The sequence below is a fragment of the Mchenga conophoros genome, linkage group LG23 (genome assembly GCF_057382185.1).
Source record: "Mchenga conophoros isolate Kocher_MC1m ecotype Shallow Benthic linkage group LG23, M_conophoros_male_GT1.1, whole genome shotgun sequence".
NCBI lineage: Eukaryota > Metazoa > Chordata > Actinopteri > Cichliformes > Cichlidae > Mchenga > Mchenga conophoros.
The window spans coordinates 43,384,527-43,406,108 of NC_140547.1; the positions used below are offsets into that span (position 1 = coordinate 43,384,527).

Sequence of the window (21,582 nt, forward strand, 5' to 3'; positions counted from 1 at the left end):
CACATCGCAAATGATTAATAAGGGGATCGAGAGGGTAGTCTCCATGCGCAACAATACTAGTTGGAGGAGCATACGAGTGTGCAGAATATTGTAATATGAACATTGGTAGGAAAATACTGAGTAAATGAGTACTTTGTTAACACGTGTTCAGTAGTTATGTGTAAAAGGGGTCCTGTGTGTTCTACTGCACTGATAGCCTGCAGAGTGCAGCTACGCTGAACTGAAGTGCTTGTGTTTTGTATTTGCAGTTGCAAATGACCAAGTAAAGAGAACGATTCTGAACTCATGCACGCCTGGAAGTGTCATTTGTCCAAGTGTGCAACAAATATTGGAGGCACCGCTGGGATTATTAATGCCGTGTCCAGCGTGATGAAAATAAGGAAGGGGCGTGGCTACAGCAACCACGATGGACCTCGAGGAGCTGGCAGAGACTGTGTCCCAGACACTCTGGAACCTACAACTCGACCAACTCAAAGGGGTATGTGCTGAAGCTAAAATCCCTAGTGGAAATGTCACAACAAGACGAGTGTTAATAAAATTAATTACAGAATCTATGGACAAGGTTATTAATGATGAAGAGCAGGATGTTGCACTCTGCTATCTAAAGAAAATGTTAGAAAGTGTCGACCCAGCGATAGGGAGCTCCAGAAACACAGAAAGTGGATCAAATACAACGAGCTCGCCACAGGGAACTCAGGAAACAAGGGAAGAAGTTGATTTAGCAGAGAGATACGCACAGCTCCAGAGAAACAGCGAAGCACTGCAGGAAGAAATTAGGAGGCTGAGTGAAAGGGTGGAGAGGACACCACCAAGTCAGCCAACCACCCCACAAAATGTGTTTCCTGTTGCAGCCAACCGCCTTTCGGAAGTGACGATAAGGAGGGAATTCAAGATCTGTGGTCAAATTGGGGAGAAGGGCCAAAAGGACAGACTCTCATACACCAACCTGATGCATCAGATTGACAGAGGTCTGAACAAAGGACACAGTGAAGCGGAGGTTATAGAGGCTGTGGTGAAGTCTGTCAGCCCAGGTTTGAGTCTTAGAGACATGCTTGAGATAAAATCAGAATCAGAATCAGAATCAGAATGGGGTTTATTGCCAAATGTTGAGCAGGTTTACAACATTAGGAAATTGCTGCGGTGCTTCAGTGCAAACATAGTGTCATAAATAGCACTTAAATAGACATGGAAAAAAATAAAAGTAGGGATAAGAATTAAAAGTGCTACGTGGGAAGATATGTGCATGAGATATACATGAGATATATACATGAGAGTAAGAATTAAGAGTGCTACGTTGAAAGATATATACATGAGTGCAGGTGGTGATCAGTGCCAAACATGGAATGATGCAGTGAACACAGCGTAGGGTCATGTGTTAGTGGCGGGGACAGTCATATGGTTATTGTTCATGTGTCCAACAGCAGAGGGGAAGAAACTGTTCTTATGGCGAGAGGTTCTGGTGCGAATGGACCGGAGCCTCCTGCCTGAGGGGAGCAGGTCAAACAGACTGTGTCCAGGGTGAGAAGGGTCAGCTGAGATCCGAGCTGCACGCCGCAATGTCCTGGAGGTGTACAGGTCCTGCAAAGATGGGAGTCTGCAGCCAATCACCTTCTCAGCAGAGCGCACAACACGCTGCAGTCTCTGTTTGTGACCTCACCCTCCCCCAATTGAAGGCCATATTAAAGGGGCATTTTAAAGAAGATAGCACCACAGATTTGTATCACAGGCTAGTGAACGTCACACAAGACAGCCGTGAGTCTCCCCAAAACTTCCTCTTCAGAGCAATTGAGTTAAAAGAGAGGCTGCTGCTCGCATCGGAAGACACGGGGTCCGATGAACAATACAGCCCTGAGCTCATCCAGAAGAAATTCTTGAGGTCGGTTAGTACTGGGCTACTGAGTGACCCTATCAAGTTTCAGCTCAAGCCCTATCTGGATGACCCTCGGGTGACAGATAAGATAAGATAAGATAAGATAACCTTTATTAGTCCCACACGTGGGAAATTTGTTTTGTCACAGCAGGAAGTGGACAGTGCAAAAGTTATGAGGCAAAAATTAGAATACAATAAGAATAAATACAGTACACAACTGTACAGAATAGAATAAAATAAAATACTATATACAGTAGAATAAAATAAAATAAATATACAATAAGATAAAAATAGAATACAAATACAAATACTATATACAACTGAGTAAAAATACAACGATGACAGAAAGGATTATTGCACTTAGTATTATTGCATATGTATGGATGTGTGTGCTTGATCAGTTAAAGTCTTTATTATGGAGTCTGACAGCAGTGGGGAGGAAAGACCTGCGAAATCTCTCCGTCCCACACCGTGGGTGCCGCAGTCTCCCACTGAAGGAGCTGCTCAGTGCTGTCACAGTCTGCTGCATGGGGTGGGAGATGTTGTCCATCAGGGATGACAGCTTAGCCGCCGTTCTCCTGTCACTCACCACCTCCACTGGGTCCAGAGGGCATCCTAGAACAGAGCTGGCCCTTCGGATCACCCTGTTCAGTCTCTTCCTGTCCCCAGCAGAGATGCTGCCGCCCCAGCAGACCACGCCATAAAAGATAGCAGAAGCCACAACAGAGTCATAGAAGGTCTTCAGGAGTGGGCCCTCCACTCCAAATGACCTGAGTCTCCGCAGCAGGTACAGCCTGCTCTGCCCTTTCCTGTAGAGGGCGTCTGAGTTATGAGTCCAGTCCAGTCTATTGTTCAGATGAACACCAAGGTACCTGTAGCTGTCCACAGCCTCAATGTCCATACCTTGGATGTTCAGTGGTTGCAGTGGAGAATGCTTGTGCCTGCGGAAGTCTACCACCAGTTCCTTGGTTTTACTGGCGTTGATCTGGAGGTAGTTCAGCTGGCACCAGTCCACAAAGTCTTGGGTCAGACCTCTGTACTCCTTGTCGTCCCCATCAGTGATGAGGCCGACTATTGCAGAGTCATCAGAGAACTTCTGCAGGAAGCACTGGGTGGAATTGTGGGAGAAGTCTGCAGTGTAGATGGTGAAGAGGAACGGAGCCAGAACCGTTCCCTGTGGGGCCCCCGTACTGCAGACGACCCTGTCCGACACACAGCCCTGAGTCCTCACATACTGTGGTCGGTCGGTGAGGTAGTCCAGGATCCAGGTAGTGAGGTGATGGTCCACTCCAGAGTTCACCAGCTTGTCCTTTAGAACCGAGGGAAGAATGGTGTTGAAGGCACTGGAGAAATCAAAGAACATGATTCTCACAGTGCTTCCAGCGGTCTCCAGGTGAGCGAGGGAACGATGTAGGAGGTGAATGACGGCATCATCCGCTCCAATGCCGGGCTGGTAGGCAAACTGAAGTGGGTCCAGTGATGAGCTTATTAGGCGCCGAAGCTGAGCCAGGACCAACCGCTCCAGGGTCTTCATCAGGTGGGATGTCAGAGCCACCGGCCTGTAGCTGTTGAGGTCCTTGGGGCGTGAAGTCTTTGGCACTGGTACAACACAGGAGGTTTTCCAGAGCTGTGGGACTCTTCCCAACCTCAGGCTCAGGTTGAAGAGGTGCTCCATCACCCCACACAGTTGGTCCGCGCAGGACCTGACGACCCTCGAGCTGATGCCATCTGGACCCGCTGCCTTCTTGCCATTAATCCTCCTCAGTTCCCTCCTAACCTGGGTGGTTGAGAGAGACAGGCTGGAGCCTTGTGTTGAGTGTGTATTGGATGCTGTTGTTGGGGGTGGGGGGGAGTGAGCAGGGTGAATAGAGGAGGTGTGAAGTGTCTGAGGTGGAACAGCAGCAGTGGGGGTGGGTGAGTCTGCAGCCGATGTTGCAGACTGCCTCATGGCTGAGTCAAATCTGTTGAAGAAATGATTCAGTTCATTTGCCCATCTCACATCCCTCCCAGGCAGAGAGTTCTGCTGTTTGTGGCCCGAGATGGTTCTGAGGCCTCTCCAGACTTCACCAACGTTGTTTTGTTGAAGCTGGTTCTCCATCTTCTGCCTGTAGCTCTCCTTCCCATTCCTTATCAGTCCTTATCAGATGAAACCCTCATTGATAAGATGAATGAAGCAGCTAGTGTTGAATCAGAAAGGCAATTGAAGCAAAAGAAAACTACAGGCAGCAAATCTGTAAAAGTAAATGAACTCCAGACGGAAAGGCCAACCAGTCAATTGGGTCTGGGTGTAGGCGAAACTAGGACTCAAGAGCAATCAGCAGAAGTGGTGAAACCCAAGAACCGCAGAACACCTGTTGTAGCTGCTTCCCGAGAGTCAGAGCTGCATGAAGCGGTCAGGCTGCTGAGAGAGGAGATGGCTGAATTAAGGAGGAGCATCACCACCCCTCATGGCCCCACTCGCCCACTAAGAACCAGTGGGAGGAGGGGATGTAAGGCATGCCAGGAGCAGGGAACCAATGATGGGTGTGAACACTGCTTCAACTGTGGCCAGCCTCCAGAGGCTGTAGAGGGCGAAGGGGGCAACAGAAAGATCGGAGGGCACTCAAGTGGGAATCCAGACCATTGCCCCTCCCAAATCATTAATTCCCATCCATGCTGAAGCAGACGACAAGTTGCATGAACTGCTTTGGAATCGAATAAGACAGCTGGAGGCAGAATTAGAGCAGAGTGGCAAGGCTAAAGAGACTGTGGGTGCCACGTATGCCAGTCATCTCTCACTACGCTGTCAGGCTAAGCTGAGAGCCCTGATCGGGAAGAAGTGTATGGTGGATTGTTTCTTTGAAGGTGTAGAAACACAAGCATTGTGGGATACAGGTTCACAGGTGACTATCATTAATGAGAACTGGAGGAAGTCCTGCTTTCCACATATCCAACTGAGAAGCACAAGTGAACTCCTAGGTGAGGATGAGGCTCTGGTGGGCAAAGCAGCGAACCAAACACCCATACCCTTTGCAGGTTGGGTTGAGCTAAAATTTAGACTGGGGTCGACTAGAGATCCACAGCCAGAGTTAGTTGTCCCTGTGCTTGTTTCAAAAGAACCAGGAGTAGCAGAGCCACCTATCATTGGCTATAATGTGATTGAACATTTTGTAAAGGATGGAATGGAGCAGCATCCAGACGTTACACCTGCGGTGGTAAAGGAAGCCTTCTCAATTGATTGTAAGAAAGCGGAAGTGCTAATTAACATCGTGCAGCGCTGCTACAAAAATGACGAGGAGGGTGTGGTGAAAGTCGGGAGACAAAAGATAGTGATTCCAGCTGGACAAAGCAGGGAGGTTAAGTGCAGTGTGAGGACAGGTCCCCTCCCCCTGACACAGGAGGTTCTTTTCAAACCAGAGGACATTTCAAAACTACCAGAGGGGGTTAACCTGAATGAAACTGTCATTGGCCTGCAGAGGGGAACCCGGTCCAGGGTGGTTATTCCAGTCACGAATGGTGGCAGCCAGGACATCACCCTCCTCCCTCATGTAGTGTTGGGACAACTATAGCAAGTGAAGGCTATTTACCCAGTAGACGTAAGACCAGTAAGTGCTGAAAACATGGGCAAGTTGACGTGTGCTAGTGAAAACACAGGGAGCACCGTCAGCGCCCCAGAACAGCACAAAGGGGAGTATGAAGAGGTGGGCAGTTGCAGCCAAGATTTATGGGACCCACCTGTGTCAGTTGATCACCTGACCCCAGATCAGCAGGAGCAGGTGAGAAAAGTCCTGTGTGAAGAGTGTGCTGCATTTTCAAAAGATGAGAGCGATGTGGGATGCATCCCCTCCCTGAAGTTAAAGATCAGATTAAATGACACAACCCCAGTAAGATGCACATACATCTCAGTCCCCAAGCCACTGCACAAGGAGGTGAAGGAGTATTTGGAGGACCTGTTGAATAGAGGATGGATTCAGAAATCCCGATCCCCCTACTCATCACCCATCGTCTGCGTGCGCAAGAAGGATGGAAGTCTGCGTCTCTGCGTGGATTACCGTGAGTTAAACCGGAAATCCATTCCTGACGGTCACCCCATCCCTCGTGTTCAAAACATGTTAAACAGCCTGACTGGGAGTGCATGGTTCTCAGTGTTGGACCAGGGCAAGGCGTACCACCAGGGTTTCCTGGAGGAGAGTAGCAGACCCCTCACAGCCTTTATCACATCTTGGGGCTTATATGAGTGGGTAAGGATTCCCTTTGGTTTGTCCTCGGCTCCAGCAGAGTTCGAGCGCAGTATGGAAGAGTGCCTTGCAGGCTTGAGGGATGAAATATCTCAGCCATATCTGGATGACAATTTGGTCCACAGCAGATCATTTGAGGACCACCTGCGTGATCTGAGGGAGGTCCTGCGCCGCTATCAAGAGGACGGGGTGAAGCTAACCCCCAAAAAGTGTGAAGTGTTCAAGGACAAGGTGAAATTCTTGGGAAAGATTGTATCCAAAGATGGCTACTGCATGGACCCTGCTGAATTGGCACCAGTGCAAGCACTAAAAAACCGCAAACCTCAGACTGTGGGAGACCTAAGGAAAATGCTAGGTTTCCTGTCATACTACCGCCCCTACATTCCAAACTTCTCACGCACTGCCAAGCCACTATACCAGCTGCTATCGACCAGAAAGATTCAAGTGATTACTGACAGAAGATCAACGGTAATAAGGCACAAAGGACAGTGGAAAAAATCAGACCAACTCCACTCAAGCCAGCCAATCACATGGACGGAACAACACCAGGCAGTGCTATGCCAACTTATAGAACACCTGCTGAGTCCAACACTCCTAGCATACCCTGACTTCGAAAGGCCATTTGTGCTGCACTGCGATGCCTCTCAAGAAGGGCTTGGTGCAGTCCTGTACCAGAGACAGCAGGGCCAACTGGTTGTCATTGGGTATGGGTCGAGAACTCTAACAGCTCCAGAAACCAACTACCACCTCCACTCTGGAAAGCTAGAGTTTCTAGCAATGAAGTGGGCAATCTGTGAGAGGTTTCGGGAGTATCTGTACTACGCACCTTCTTTCACAGTGTATACAGATAACAATCCGTTGACCTACGTCCTGACTACAGCGAAGCTAAATGCTACAACACACCGGTGGGTTGCTGAGCTAGCCGATTTTAACTTCTCAATCAAGTATCGGCCGGGAAGGGCTAATGGCGATGCTGATGGTTTATCACGGATGCCACTAGACATGGAGGACTACATGCGCACATGCTCGCAGGAAATGAAACCAGAGATAATCACACCTGCGACACAGGCACTTCAGCTGAAATTCCATGAACATGAGCCATGGATGTGTCCGGTTACCATAACCACAGCATGTGCTGATGTAGAGCATGAACGAGTAATGGCCCCAGTGACACAGATCTCCAAAGAGACACTAAAGAAAGCACAGGAGGATGATCCAGTCATTGGCAGGGTGCGAGAATGTGTTATGACAGGACAATGGCCTCCTTGGAGAGGAAGAGACAGGGGTGAAGACACTTCAGTTCTAAGCCGGGAAAAGAGTAAGCTGTACCCCCCCAAAAACCCATCTCCATAGAGACTGTGTCAGCTTCCAAAAAGACAAAAAACAAACTAAAAACCAGCAACAAACAACTTAAACATAAACAATCACAAAGAAAGAACAATAAAGTATCCACATCTGAACCAAAGAGTAAAACAGTGAAATGTGGATTATTAAATATTAGGTCTCTCTCCTCCAAGTCTCTGTTAGTACATGACTTAATAATTGATCAACAAATTGATTTACTCTGCCTTACAGAAACCTGGTTGCAGCAGGATGATTATGTTAGTTTAAATGAATCAACACCCCCGAGCCATTCTAACTACCAGAAATCTCGAAGCACAGGCCGAGGGGGCGGTGTGGCAGCAATTTTTCACACCAGCCTATTAATTAATGAAAGACCAAGACAGACTTTTAATTCATTTGAAAGCCTGATGCTTAACATTGTCCACCCCAGCTGTGAAACTCAGAAACCAGTCTTACTTGTTATCATCTATCGTCCACCTGGGCCTTACACAGAGTTTCTGTCTGATTTCTCAGACTTTATATCTAATTTAGTTCTGAGCTCAGATAAAATAATTATTGTGGGTGATTTTAACATCCATGTAGATGCTAAAAATGACAGCCTCAACATGGCATTTAATCTGTTATTAGACTCAATTGGTTTCTCTCAAAATGTAAAAGAACCCACCCACCACTTTAATCACACTCTAGATCTTGTTTTAACATATGGCATCGAACCTGAACATTTAACAGTGTTTCCTGAAAACCCTCTCCTGTCTGATCATTTCCTGATAACATTTACTTTTACAATAATTGATTACACAGCGGTGAAGAGTAGACTTTATCAAAGTAGATGTCTTTCTGAAAGCACTGTAACTAAGTTTAAGAATATAATCCACCCACTGTTATCATCTCCAATGCCCTGTACCAACACAGAGCAAAGCAGCTATCTGAACGCTACCCCAACAGAGGTCGATTATCTTGTTAATAATTTCACCTCCTCACTACGTACGACTCTGGATACTGTAGCTCCTGTGAAAACTAAGGCCTCAAATCAGAAGTACCTGACTCCGTGGTATAATTCTGAAACACGTACCCTAAAGCAGATGACTCGTAATCTGGAGAGGAAATGGCGTGTCACAAATCTAGAGGATCATCATTTAGCCTGGAGAAATAGTTTGCTGCTTTATAAGAAAGCCCTCCGCAAAGCCAGAACATCTTACTATTCATCACTGATTGAAGAAAATAAGAACAACCCTAGGTTTCTCTTCAGCACTGTAGCCAGGCTGACAAAAAGTCAGAGCTCTTTTGAGCCAACCATCCCTTTAACGTTAACTAGTAATGACTTCATGAACTTCTTCACAAATAAAATTTTTATCATTAGAGAAAAAATTACCAGTAATCATCCCACAGATGTAATATTATCTACAGCTACTCTTAGTACCATTGATATTAAGTTAGACTCTTTTTCTCCAATTGATCTTTCTGAGTTAACTTCTATAATTACTTCCTCCAAACCATCAACGTGTCTTTTAGACCCCATTCCTACAAAACTGCTCAAAGAAGTCCTGCCATTAATTAATTCTTCGATCTTAAATATGATCAACCTATCTCTAATAATCGGCTATGTACCACAGGCCTTCAAGCTGGCTGTAGTTAAACCTTTACTCAAAAAGCCATCTCTAGACCCAGCAGTCTTAGCTAATTATAGGCCAATCTCCAACCTTCCTTTCATATCAAAAATCCTTGAAAGAGTAGTTGTCAAACAGCTAACAGATCATCTGCAGAGGAATGGTTTATTTGAAGAGTTTCAGTCAGGTTTCAGAGCTCAGCACAGCACAGAAACAGCTTTAGTGAAGGTTACAAATGATCTTCTTATGGCCTCTGACAGTGGACTCATCTCTGTGCTTGTCCTGCTAGACCTCAGTGCAGCGTTCGATACTGTTGATCATAATATCCTATTAGAGCGATTAGAACATGCTGTAGGTATTACAAGTACTGCGCTGCAGTGGTTTGTATCATATCTATCTAATAGACTCCAATTCGTGCATGTAAATGGAGAGTCCTCTTCACACACTGAGGTTAATTATGGAGTTCCACAGGGTTCAGTGCTAGGACCAATTCTGTTTACATTATACATGCTTCCCTTAGGCAGTATCATTAGAAGACATAGCATACATTTTCACTGCTATGCAGATGACACCCAGCTCTATCTGTCCATGAAGCCAGATAACACACACCAATTAGTTAAACTGCAGGAATGTCTTAAAGACATAAAGACCTGGATGGCCGCTAACTTTCTGCTTCTTAATTCAGATAAAACTGAGGTTATTGTACTCGGCCCTGAAAATCTTAGAAATATGGTATCTAATCAGATTCTTACTCTGGATGGCATTACCTTGGCCTCCAGTAACGCGGTGAGGAACCTTGGAGTCATTTTTGACCAGGACATGTCCTTCAACGCACATATTAAACAAATATGTAAGACTGCTTTCTTCCATTTGCGCAACATCTCTAAAATTAGAAATATCCTGTCTCAGAGTGACGCTGAAAAACTAGTTCATGCATTTATTACTTCCAGGCTGGACTACTGTAATTCATTATTATCAGGATGTCCAAAAAACTCACTGAAAAGCCTTCAGCTAATCCAAAATGCTGCAGCAAGAGTCCTGACAGGGACTAGAAAGAGAGAGCATATTTCTCCTGTTTTGGCTTCCCTTCATTGGCTTCCTGTTAAATCCAGAATTGAATTCAAAATCCTGCTCCTCACATACAAGGTCTTAAATAATCAGGCCCCATCTTATCTTAATGACCTTGTAGTACCATATCACCCTATTAGAGCGCTCCGCTCTCGCTCTGCAGGCCTACTTGTTGTTCCTAGAGTTTTTAAAAGTAGAATGGGAGGCAGAGCCTTCAGTTTTCAGGCCCCTCTTCTGTGGAACCAGCTTCCAGTTTGGATTCGGGAGACAGACACTATCTCTACTTTTAAGATTAGGCTTAAAACTTTCCTTTTTTCTAAAGCATATAGTTAGGGCTGGACCAGGTGACCCTGAATCCTCCCTTTGTTATGCTGCAATAGATGTAGGCTGCCGGGGGATTCCCATGATGCATTGAGTTTTTCCTTTCCAGTCACCTTTCTCACTCACTATGTATTAATAGACCTCTCTGCATTGAATCATATCTGTTATTAACCTCTGTCTCTCTTCCACAGCATGTCTTTATCCTGTCTTCCTTCTCTCACCCCAACCGGTCGCAGCAGATGGCCGCCCCTCCCTGAGCCTGGTTCTGCCGGAGGTTTCTTCCTGTTAAAAGGGAGTTTTTCCTTCCCACTGTCGCCAAAGTGCTTGCTCATAGGGGGTCATATGATTGTTGGGTTTTTCTCTGTATCTATGAAGCGCCTTGAGGCGACTTTTGTTGTGATTTGGCGCTATATAAATAAAATTGAATTGAATTGAATTGAATTGAATCTCGACAAAGACGACATCCTGTACAGGAAATCAGCTGCTCGAGCTCAGCTAGTGTTACCCACAAAATTCCATCAGCTGGTGTACAAGGAGCTCCATGAGGAAATGGGACATCTCGGAGTGGAGCGGACACTCGCCTTGGTCCGTGATCGATTCTATTAGCCACATATGCAAAGACATGTGGAACATTATGTGACTAAGGTGTGCAGTTGCTTGAAACGGAAATGTCCAGGCAAACCAACCAGAGCACCGCTGGTCAACATTGTCACCACATACCCTTTTGAGATGGTCTCAATAGACTTCCTGCATCTGGAGAGTTGTAAAGGAGGATATGAGTACATTCTAGTCGTGATGGATCATTTCACCCGGTTTGCACAGGCATATGCATGCACCAACAAGTCAGCAAGAACAGCAGCAGAAAAGATCTTTGGAGATTTTGTGCTCAAATATGGATTCCCTGCCCAGTTACTCCATGATCAGGGAAGGGGGTTCGAGAACCAGCTGTTTGCCACCCTGGAAAGGTACTGTGGAATCCAGGGGTCACGCACAACACCTTACCATGCAGCGGGGAACGGTCAGGCGGAGAGATTTAATCGGACACTCCTTTCCATGTTGAGGAGCCTGGCAGAGGAAGCCAAGGCAGACTGGAAAAACTCCTTGAGCAAAGTTGTGCATGCGTATAACTGCACACGCAGTGAAGCAACAGGATATGCCCCATATTATCTTCTCTATGGCAGAAACCCCCGCCTACCAGTGGACATCATGTTTGGCCTGGTTCCAGGTGACCAGAGTACTTCTCACGGTGATTATGTCCGTAAGTGGAGAAGTAGGATGCAAGAGGCATACAGATTGGCATCAGAAACAGCTCAGAAAGAGAGGAACAGAGCGAAAAGGCAGTACGATTGAAAGGCTCATGGAGTGGAACTGCAACCGGGATGTCGAGTGCTAGTACAGAACTTCAGAGACCGGGGTGGGCCCGGAAAGCTACGGTCTTACTGGGAGGAGCGAGTACATGTTGTGTTAGAAAGAAAGCACAAAGATAGCCCTGTCTATGCCGTACAGCCAGAGAGAGGACCAGGGAAAGTGAGAGTTCTGTACAGGAACCTCCTACTGCCCTGTGACTTTCTCCCCGTTCAGGAGGAGAAGCTGGAGAAAAACAAGAATGGGAAGGAGGATGCCAAACAACAAAGAAAAGGAAAGACCCAAGAAAAGCAGCAGGAGAGTGACCACGACAGCGGTTCAGAGGATGAGGGTGACTGGGGAATTATCACCACACAAGCTGCGGAATCACCCACCCAGATCAGGAGTCAGCTGCGGGCAGAGGCAGAGGAGTTCCAGCCAGAAGAAGCTAACGGAGAACTGTCAAGTGGTGGTGTCAGCAGCGAGTGCCTAGACAAGGGTGGAAAAGGTGGACTGGAGTCAAGTGCAGAGGAGGAGGCAGGGCGAAGTGAGCTGTCTGGGGAGGAGAACAGAAGAAATCAAGAACAGGTGTCGTCATCTGATGAGGAAGACAAGGGAGAGGCCAACTCACAGCCAGTTCCCATAAGAAAGTATCCTTTTCGATGCAGAAATCCACCCAAGACACTCACATATGACACCTTAGGTCAGCCATCAGTCATAAACAGACACAAATGATGTCCACAGCTAAGAAAAAAAAAACTAAGTTCATTGTCACATGTTGAGTTTACTGTGGTGACAGTTTAAACAGAAAGGGAAGTGTTCACAGTAGCAAATGTTAAAAAGAGCAAATTTGACAGAGCAACAACTGCATGTATTAGTTTAATAGTACACATGAGTTAAACAGGGAGTACCAGAACCAGACTAGCTACACAAAGAGAGATACTGGCTTGTATGTGAGATATACAGCAGTAAATGTGTGTCTGTGTAAAAGGTTACATGGTAGAGTGATAGGTCTACACCTTCAGTCTGATACAGAGCACGGCTGAGAGGCGGAGAGACTTTACAGACATTGCCTGGCCAGTAGTGTCTGTTGCTGGTACATGACATGAAGGGGGAGATGTATGTCATGCCAAAGACTGTTACCGGACAGAAAGTATCTTTAGAGGCTGACTCCCAGTGAAGCTACTGCTGTAACCTTCTGTTGAAGACGTGTATTCTGGGAAATCTCTAATGTCAGGATGACATTCATTTTTGGAGGGGAGAGTGTGGGACTCATGTAATGGAAGTATTGTAATAGATATTGCCCCCCCCCCCCCCCCCCCCACCCCCCCTCTCCATAATTTCATGCATTCTTATCATTGTTATGTTATGCGTTCAGTTCTTTATTACTATTTCTGACACATACTGTGATAACTGGCAATCCAGCTAGGATATTCTGATCAATGATGATTCCCACGGGTGGCGCTCACGCAGGCACTGAATCGGGCAGCTTTGGGGTCCTGTGTGTTCTACTGCACAGATAGCCTGCAGAGTGCAGCTACGCTGAACTGAAGTGCTTGTGTTTTGTATTTGCAGTTGCAAATGAGCAAGTAAAGAGAACGATTCTGAACTCATGCATGCCTGGAAGTGTCATTTGTCCAAGTGTGCAACATATATATCACAGTTTACTTTCAGATATGAGCATTGTGATACCCGTAAATGAATCTATCATCATGACACATACAAAACAATAACTTACTGTGTTTCAATTGTTTGAAATCTGATGGTAAGACGAACTTAGTGTGTGAGGTTGCACTGACCATCAGAAATCTTGAGCCTTCGGGGGTGTTTTTTGTTCTTCTGTGAAAGACCTGCAAGCTAAAAGAAACCCATGTAGCTATAACCAGACAGTCAAACCCCTAGGTCACATTTGTATTGACATGCACAATTAAATCTTTTCAATGATTTAACAGTGTTGCTTTTCAAAGATTTCAGAATTAAATTGTTGATCTAACTGTTCCACTGTTTTCTGACAGAATTAGTGTCACAAAAGGTAAAGAAGTTCATAATTTCATATAACTTTAATAATATGTGTATTGCTCACTGAGTAGAAGTGAATGCAGATGTTAGTGTTGCTCTGCATCTGTAAAAAACAGACCTGACTATTTGTGTGTCATATGTTTGTTTTGTTTGTGTCTTTGTCCCCTGAAAACTCATGTTAAAGATGTTCTGAGCACAAGGAATGTGTTACAAACTGTTACTGTAATCTCATTACATTTTTTTAATAATGCAGTAATCTAACTCAATCCTGTATTAAATTTGCTAATTACGTTACTGTTACAATGATGTTGTTAATTGTTGCTTAAGAAATGATCTTCGGTAATCTGCATGTCAGGCAGACAGACAAAACAAAATCAAACCAACAGCACAGACAACATGCTAACGTAAAGAGCTAACAAAGAAGAGTGATGATACAGCTGAGTGCATGCTGACTCCGACCAACCAGCCAGACCCTGACCCTCAACAGGTAACAATCAGTCAGAATCAGAATAGTTTAATAATCCCTAAGGAAAGACAGTTATGGGCAGTCAGACTGCAGCCTCTGTTTCTACCTGTACAGGTTTCTATGGTAGAATCACTGTGGCAATCGCTTTAAAGTCACTTTGGGCTGGTTTTCATCTTTGCTTTGTTTCGTCAGGTTTGTGTTCATGTGTAAAAAGTAAAAGAAAGATCATTGTGTGTGCTTATTAGGACAGGAAGATTATGTTTGGTTATTATGAAAGGTTTCTTTTGTGTCCAACTATCACTTACAAAGTGTAAGAGATGGCACCTGTGCTCCTCTGACAGACAACTGGCTGGGAGTAAAGAGAGAAAATGGATTCTTACAGGGAAAGTGGCCTGGTAATGCTATGAAATACAGAACTGGATAATACAGGACTTCCTGAACTGAACAAAAAGGGTGGACTGTAACAGTAAGAGCCCCTGGGGGTCTGGTGTGTTCATCTTCAGTTGTGTTTGAGACTTAACCTGCTGGAGGTTCTTATTTGATGATTTTAGTGTCTTTATTTTACATTTTAGGAGTCTTTTAAAATTAGTTTTCAATAAGAAATTTATGCCATATGAAGTTGTATCTCCAGTCCATTGTGTGTTTTTCATGTCCTTATTTAATTTTGGAATATTTAGTTTTTCTCGTGCCTGTGTTGAGCCTTGACTTTTGTTTTAATTAAATACCTTTTTCTTCCCTTTTCTCTGTTGTGTCTGCATTTGGATCCTTATTTGAAATGTAAAACTGAAAAGCAATTGCCTGCAATTCTTAGGTGCACTCAGTTTATTTATGTAAAGAAAAATAATTTAAAGACATTGTCAATAGTTTGGCCACAGGAACTGCTTGCAGGACTCAGCTGTGAATAACAAAGCACATCTGCATGCTATTGTGGTCATTTCTCCTCACATTTGCAATGTTTTTCTGAACCACAAAAAGAGAAGTGTGTTACAATTGGTGCAAATAGTGACGTAGGTCTTGATTATTTTTGGAGCTACTTAAAATGTATAAAAACTGAAGCCTCCAGAGCCAAGTGTCAGTTCTTCTGCTTCTGTGACAGAACTGCGTGTCTGAGCTGCACCAGACGTGATCTCTGCTCATCGAGTCTTCACTCCTCAATTGGTAAGAATTTTTTATTTATATTATGTATATTTATACACACCAAATTTATGGATTTATGCTCAAATTTAAATAAACTTTTCATTGAAATCCAGTTTTACTATGAATTCACAGTAATCACTGACACCTTCAGAGCATTACATTCATTAAAGACGTCTTCTCACCTTCTCTTCCAGACGACCGACACATACCTCAACCACTGCAGATTAACCAACCACTCATCAGTAAAGCACAAAATAAGGTAAGTGTCCTCATGTGGAAAGGACTTAAATACAACTCCCATATATTACTAATGTAACAGATCCATTTAGGTAGAGTAAGAACACTACGCTGGATGTCTTTTAATGCAGGAAAGTCCTGTTTTATACTGCACCTCTCTGAGGAGAATATCATTGTTCCACCATCAGCTCCATCAAAACCAAAGCAGGAAAGACTAATCCTGTGGCAGCAACAAATCATTTACATTTAATATCTGAGGACAGTTTCATGATCCAATATCATAAAATTTTAGGCCTGCTGTCAACAATAACTGCAATGTTGATTCACATGCATACATGCCAACCCTCCCGATTTTTCCGGGAGAATCCCGAATTTCAGTGCCGCTACCAAAAGTCTCCCGGAGCCACCATTCTCCCCAATTTCTCCCGATTTTCCACCCGGACAACAAAATTGAAAAACCATATCCCAGATTGGCCCAGCCAATTCCAGTTTCCAACAATGGATACTACTACTGCAGCTACTTAGTTTTAATTTTACTCTTATTACTCTTTCTGGGTCACAAAATAAACTTTTAACATATTTTCAGGCGACAATATAGCTGTGTAAACTTCAAATATCTGAGCCGGGGAGAACAGCAAACTCCTGGAACATCGTTTTCAAACCCCCGCGGTCTTTCGCTACTCAGGTTAAACATGATATATAAGTCACTTAAATAACTGAAACATGTTTTTGTTATTGGGTTTTATTTGTTCATGAGTAAATCGGTTTGGCTGAGATTAAAGTTATTAGATTAGATTAGATTAAATAAAACTTTATTAATCCCTCGGGAGGATTCCTCCGGGGTTTTCACACAGCTGAATAAACGTCAAACAGAAAACTGATTAAACAGAAGTGTGAGATGGTCGAAAATTTACGCCAGCGTCCGGTTATATTTTAGATAGCAAGGAGCAGACACCTGAGTTTCACTCCACCGAGAGACCTCGTGATGTAATTCTGAAGGCTAGACCGTCCAATTTCACAGTTGCTCATTTCCGGTCTGCCCGGCTTTTGGAGGACCCAGCCCACTTAGACCACGAAGGCCGGGTCCTCAGGTGGACGCAGACTCTGAATTTGGACACCCCTGGCCTGTTTCCGGCTGGACAATAATAACGGTGACATTTAACTTATTTTATCCGATAAATAAACATTGTAAAATTCAAGTTTTTAATTTATGTATATATGTATGTATATATGTATATGTGTGTGTATATATCTATATATCTATATCTATATATATATATATAACCACCCCTCCCCAACAGCCCTTTTGAATGTCTCCCTAATTCTGAGGTCTCAAGGTTGGCAAGTATGTTCACATGGCTATTATTTTAAGAAGTATTAAATAATTCTAAGATTATTAAACAGTGAGGCCAAACAACATCAAGGTAGTGTCACTTTTATTAACTCTCCAACAACCTGCAGTCTTTGCATTGAGGACACACAAACATCACAGTGTCAAAATATATGAGCTGCATTCATCTTAGCTTAATTTTTACAACATGTGACACATAATTTCACAGCAGTAAGGACAGCGCACACAGTAAGTGTGAAAAGTAGCTGTTATAACATCAGCACTGAAAGAATCGCCCAAAAATTTCATCTGCAAGGCTTTCAAAATAAACATGCTCCCTTTTAGACTCGAGATTTAGAGTTTCAAACCATTTAGAGCTCAGTGTTTATAAGGTTTTATGCACGGAAAGTCAACAGTGACAAATCTGAATCTCTAACAACCTTTTGGTAAAATGGTAAATGGCCTGTATTTATATAGCGCTTTACTAGTCCCTAAGGACCCCAAAGCGCTTTACATATCCAGTCATCCACCCATTCACACACTGGTGATGGCAGCTACATTGTAGCCACAGCCACCCTGGGGCGCACTGACAGAGGTGAGGCTGCGGACACTGGTGCCACCGGGCCTTCTGACCACCACCAGTAGGCAACAGTTGAAGTGTCTTGCCCAAGGACACAACGACCGAGACTGTCCAAGCCGGGGCTCGAACCGGAAACCTTCCGATTACAAGGCGAACTCCCAACTCTTGAGCCACGATTGCCCCGTAAAACAGTGTAAGATAAAATAAGAAATTACTTGGTTGGTGAAGTGAAAAGTGAAGCTCAGTTAAAAAATTTGAAACTGTGAAGAAGGAAAAATTAAATTCCAGATTATCTCCTAAACAGCTACACAAAGTGAGTTTGGTGCTGCGGCTGCAGACTCTTTACCAGTCCATGGTGAAGAGAGAGCTGAGCTTAAACGCGAATCTCTCACTTCACCAGTTGATTTACGTCCTTACCCTCACCTTTGGTCACCAGCTTTGGATAGTGACCGAAAAAAATGAGATGCAGATACAAGCTTTGGAGAAGGAGGTCTGGCCTTCTCTGCTTGGGCTGCTGCCCCCGTGACCCGGCCACGGATAAGCAGAATAAAATGAACGAATGGATTAAATTACAAAACTTTCCCTACTTGCTAAATGCCACTTTAACCTTTTGGACATATTTGATATTCACTCTAATACTATAGCTTTAGCTGCACTAAACTCTTAATGCAAAACATGTTTCTGTTTTTAGTTTTCCACTCGAGTTTCAAAGCAGGAGAATCTAAATAAAATCTAAAGACAATATGGAAAAATAACCTTTTGTGAAATTTTTGAAGATGACATACAAAATCTAAAAGAACTACAGTTATAAGGATATCAATATATCCGTATATACCAAAGACATCGTAATCAACCAGTTATGGACAGCATTACATGACTTGATCTTTATTTTGTGATTTTAATTATATGCATATTTTACATATTTACTTGCATAGTGAAAGCTTTAACTGATTTCTGTTTAGATATAAATTCATTCAAACTGGTCAGATATGCAGGTGCTGACCTTTCCTCTGGAGCGATCGTGGCTCAAGAGTCGGGAGTTCGCCTTGTAATTGGAAGGTTGCCGGTTCGAGCCCCGGCTCGGACAGTCTTGTCGTTGTGTCCTTGGGCAAGACACTTCACCCGTTGCCTACTGGTGGTGGTCAGAGGGCCCGGTGGCGCCAGTGTCCAGCAGCCTCACCTCTGTCAGTGCGCCCCAGGTTGGCTGTGGCTACAATGTAGCTGCCATCACCAGTGTGTGAATGTGTGTGTGAATGGGTGGATGACTGGATATGTAAAGCACTTCTGGGTCCTTAGGGACTAGTAAAGCACTATATAAATACAGGCCATATGAACTCACTGCAAACAATCTGACTTTTCAGAGAGTTTCCTACACTGAAGATCTTCCTCATTCAACCAACAACTGTGGGTGTTCAAGGCATCCAATCACACTTTGGCTAACTGAAAAAAGAAGACAAGGTGAGACATCTTTGCTAGTTATTGTTTGGAGCATTAGTATCATCTAATTTGTAGTTTTAAATATCTATTGCATTTTTACTTTAATAGTTAAGCACGATTAAAATTTAGGAAACAAAAATAAACAAGTTAATAAATTAAATGAAATAATACTGATTTATATATTCACTCTGTTTACTTTCTTTGCTATAGAAATACAATGAAGACTTCCATTTTCCTGCTGGTGGCGCTCTCTGTCATTGTGCTCTGCATGACTGACGGACGTGTTCGGAAATTCCAAAACCAGCATATAATCTCTGAAATCCCACGAGGGGGATGTGATTTTCTGATAGAAAACAGGAACATCAGAGATAATAATGGTAACTGGAAGCACAGGAATACCTTTATCATTGGTAACTTTAATCAAGTTAGAAAAATTTGTGCTGACAGTAATCTTATCTATAAGAATAGTAATCTTTATAGAAGCCCCAGGAACGAGCACATTCTGTGTTGTGAACTGCTGGGACAAACAATTAATATACAGCCTACATACACATCGACACAGATGAGAAGGCGTATTGTAATTGCATGTGATTATATCAGAAATGTCCTTGAGCCTGTACACTTTCAATCTTTCTTTTGATTTGAGAGATGCTGTAAGCTTGCTGCGATCTTTAAACATCACTTCATGATGCTGGTTTAGATGCTTTATAAGACTTTGTTAAGTTTCTTAAACAGTGATGGAAATAATAAAGAGGAAATATGAGAGAACTGATTTTGAAATGAATGTTGAAAAGATACAACGATCACTAAAATTATGGCAACATTGTTACACTTTGCTTTCTTAGCTTGCATGTTGTACATTTTGACAGTTGTTTCTAATTGGCTACATCTTCTCTTGTTCTCACAATTATTGCTCATCTTTTATTAAATTAAAAAAAACTGTCGCTGCTTGTAAGGTTGGCATTCTTGCAAGACTCAGTAATGCGTCCATAGCTACATAAAAAAACATATAAAAAAACATAAAAATGCATAAATGAATATTATGAACTTTACCCCATGTAATTTCACGCTGAGTTTATGTGTTTATTAAGTGTTTATGCATATTTGTTTATAAATGCATTTATTTGTAACAAAAGACATAACAAACAAACAAGGCTATAGTTATAGAATTCAGAAGTTAGTGGATGAATTCATGAAGGTTTGCTTTTTCCTGTCCAATAAATTGTGGCATGGCTGACGAGGCGAATGTCTTTGCTTATTATTTCTCCTGTTTTACAGTTCAATAATCTGTATTCACACCCACTGTCATTAATTGATAATTAATTAACCCTTAAACCCTGCAGCTGAGAGAATAAAAACTAAAAATATCAGGAGCAGGTTATGAGTTGTGCTTCACTGAATATTTTATTCACAGCGTGTTTTAAGTGTATGGAGCGCCAGGACTGCCATAATGAATTAATTAAATACACCATTAAATAATTAATTAAATGTGGCAATAATTAATTAAAATTGGGATTAATTAATTAAATAAATAGTTATGACACATGTAATTAATTAATTATTGACACATTTAATTAATTATTGACACATTTAATTAATTATTGACACATTTAATTAATTATTTAATGATATATTTATTTATTTCATTTTGGCAGTCCTGGCGCTCCATATCTTTGTGTTAGCTGCCTGAGAAAGCCTGGTTTAGGTGAACTTCAAATTCAAATTTTATTTGTCACACACACAACCATACACAGTATGACATGAGGTGAAATGCTTGTAGCTGTGCAGTGCCCGACCATTAAATGACAGTAGTTTACAGTAAGATATACAAATTTACAGGTTACTACAAAATTTACAGTAAAATTGTGCAAATAACAGTAAAAATGTACAAATAACAGTTTATGTAAGAGATTATTAGTCAAAAGAAATTATAAATTTTAGGAAGTGTGCAAGAAGAAAAACCAGAGTGCATGTGGTGATGTGATGCGTGTGAGAGTCCAGTCCTACACCTGGTTCAGGGCCCGAATAGCCTGAGGGAAGAAGCTCCTCCTCATTCTCTCTGTTTTGGCCTCAAGAGAAGTGCTTCCCAGACCTCAACAGTGAGAAGCGTCCATTATTGGGATGGGAGAGGCCCATCATAATCTTCCTGGCTTTGGTCAGCAGGTCAGGAAGCTCTGATCGAATGATGCGTTCGGCTGAGCGCACCACTCTTTGCAGATCTCGTCTGTCCTGCTTGGTGCTGTTCCCAAACCAGGTGCAGATGTTTCCCGTCAGGACGCTTTCGATGGTGCAGGAGTAAAAGTTCTTGAGCACCTTCAGTGGCAGATGGAAGTCTCTGAGTCTTCTGAGGAAGAAGAGACGCTGGTGGGCTTTCTTAACCACGGTGTTGATGTGACAGGACCATGACAGGTCCTGATTGATGTGGACACCCAGGTATCGGAAACTGTCCACTCTCTCCACTGGTGTGCCACTAATGATGAGGGGCTTGTAATTCCTGCTTTGTAGTGAAGTCCACGATCGGCTCCTTAGTCTTGCTGACATTAAGGAGGAGATTATTCTCTGGCAACTTCCTTTATTGTACAAATAAAACTTACATTCAGATTCC

At 43.3% G+C, this 21,582-nt stretch overlaps 1 long non-coding RNA gene across 3 annotated transcripts; it reads left to right on the forward strand.

The window, feature by feature from the left end:
* The first annotated feature begins 262 nt into the window (after positions 1–262).
* LOC146548010 (uncharacterized) lies at positions 263–20,219 on the forward strand. 3 transcript variants are annotated; one of them, XR_014890611.1, is made up of 5 exons: positions 263–478; positions 15,353–15,414; positions 15,588–15,652; positions 18,902–18,998; positions 19,188–20,219. It is a non-coding gene; the product is annotated as an uncharacterized LOC146548010 (long non-coding RNA). The 3 variants fall into 3 exon arrangements; XR_014890612.1 differs by lacking the exon at positions 263–478 and adding an exon at positions 14,259–14,277; XR_014890610.1 differs by lacking the exon at positions 263–478 and having other exon boundaries at positions 15,266–15,414.
* The last annotated feature ends 1,363 nt before the right edge of the window (positions 20,220–21,582 follow it).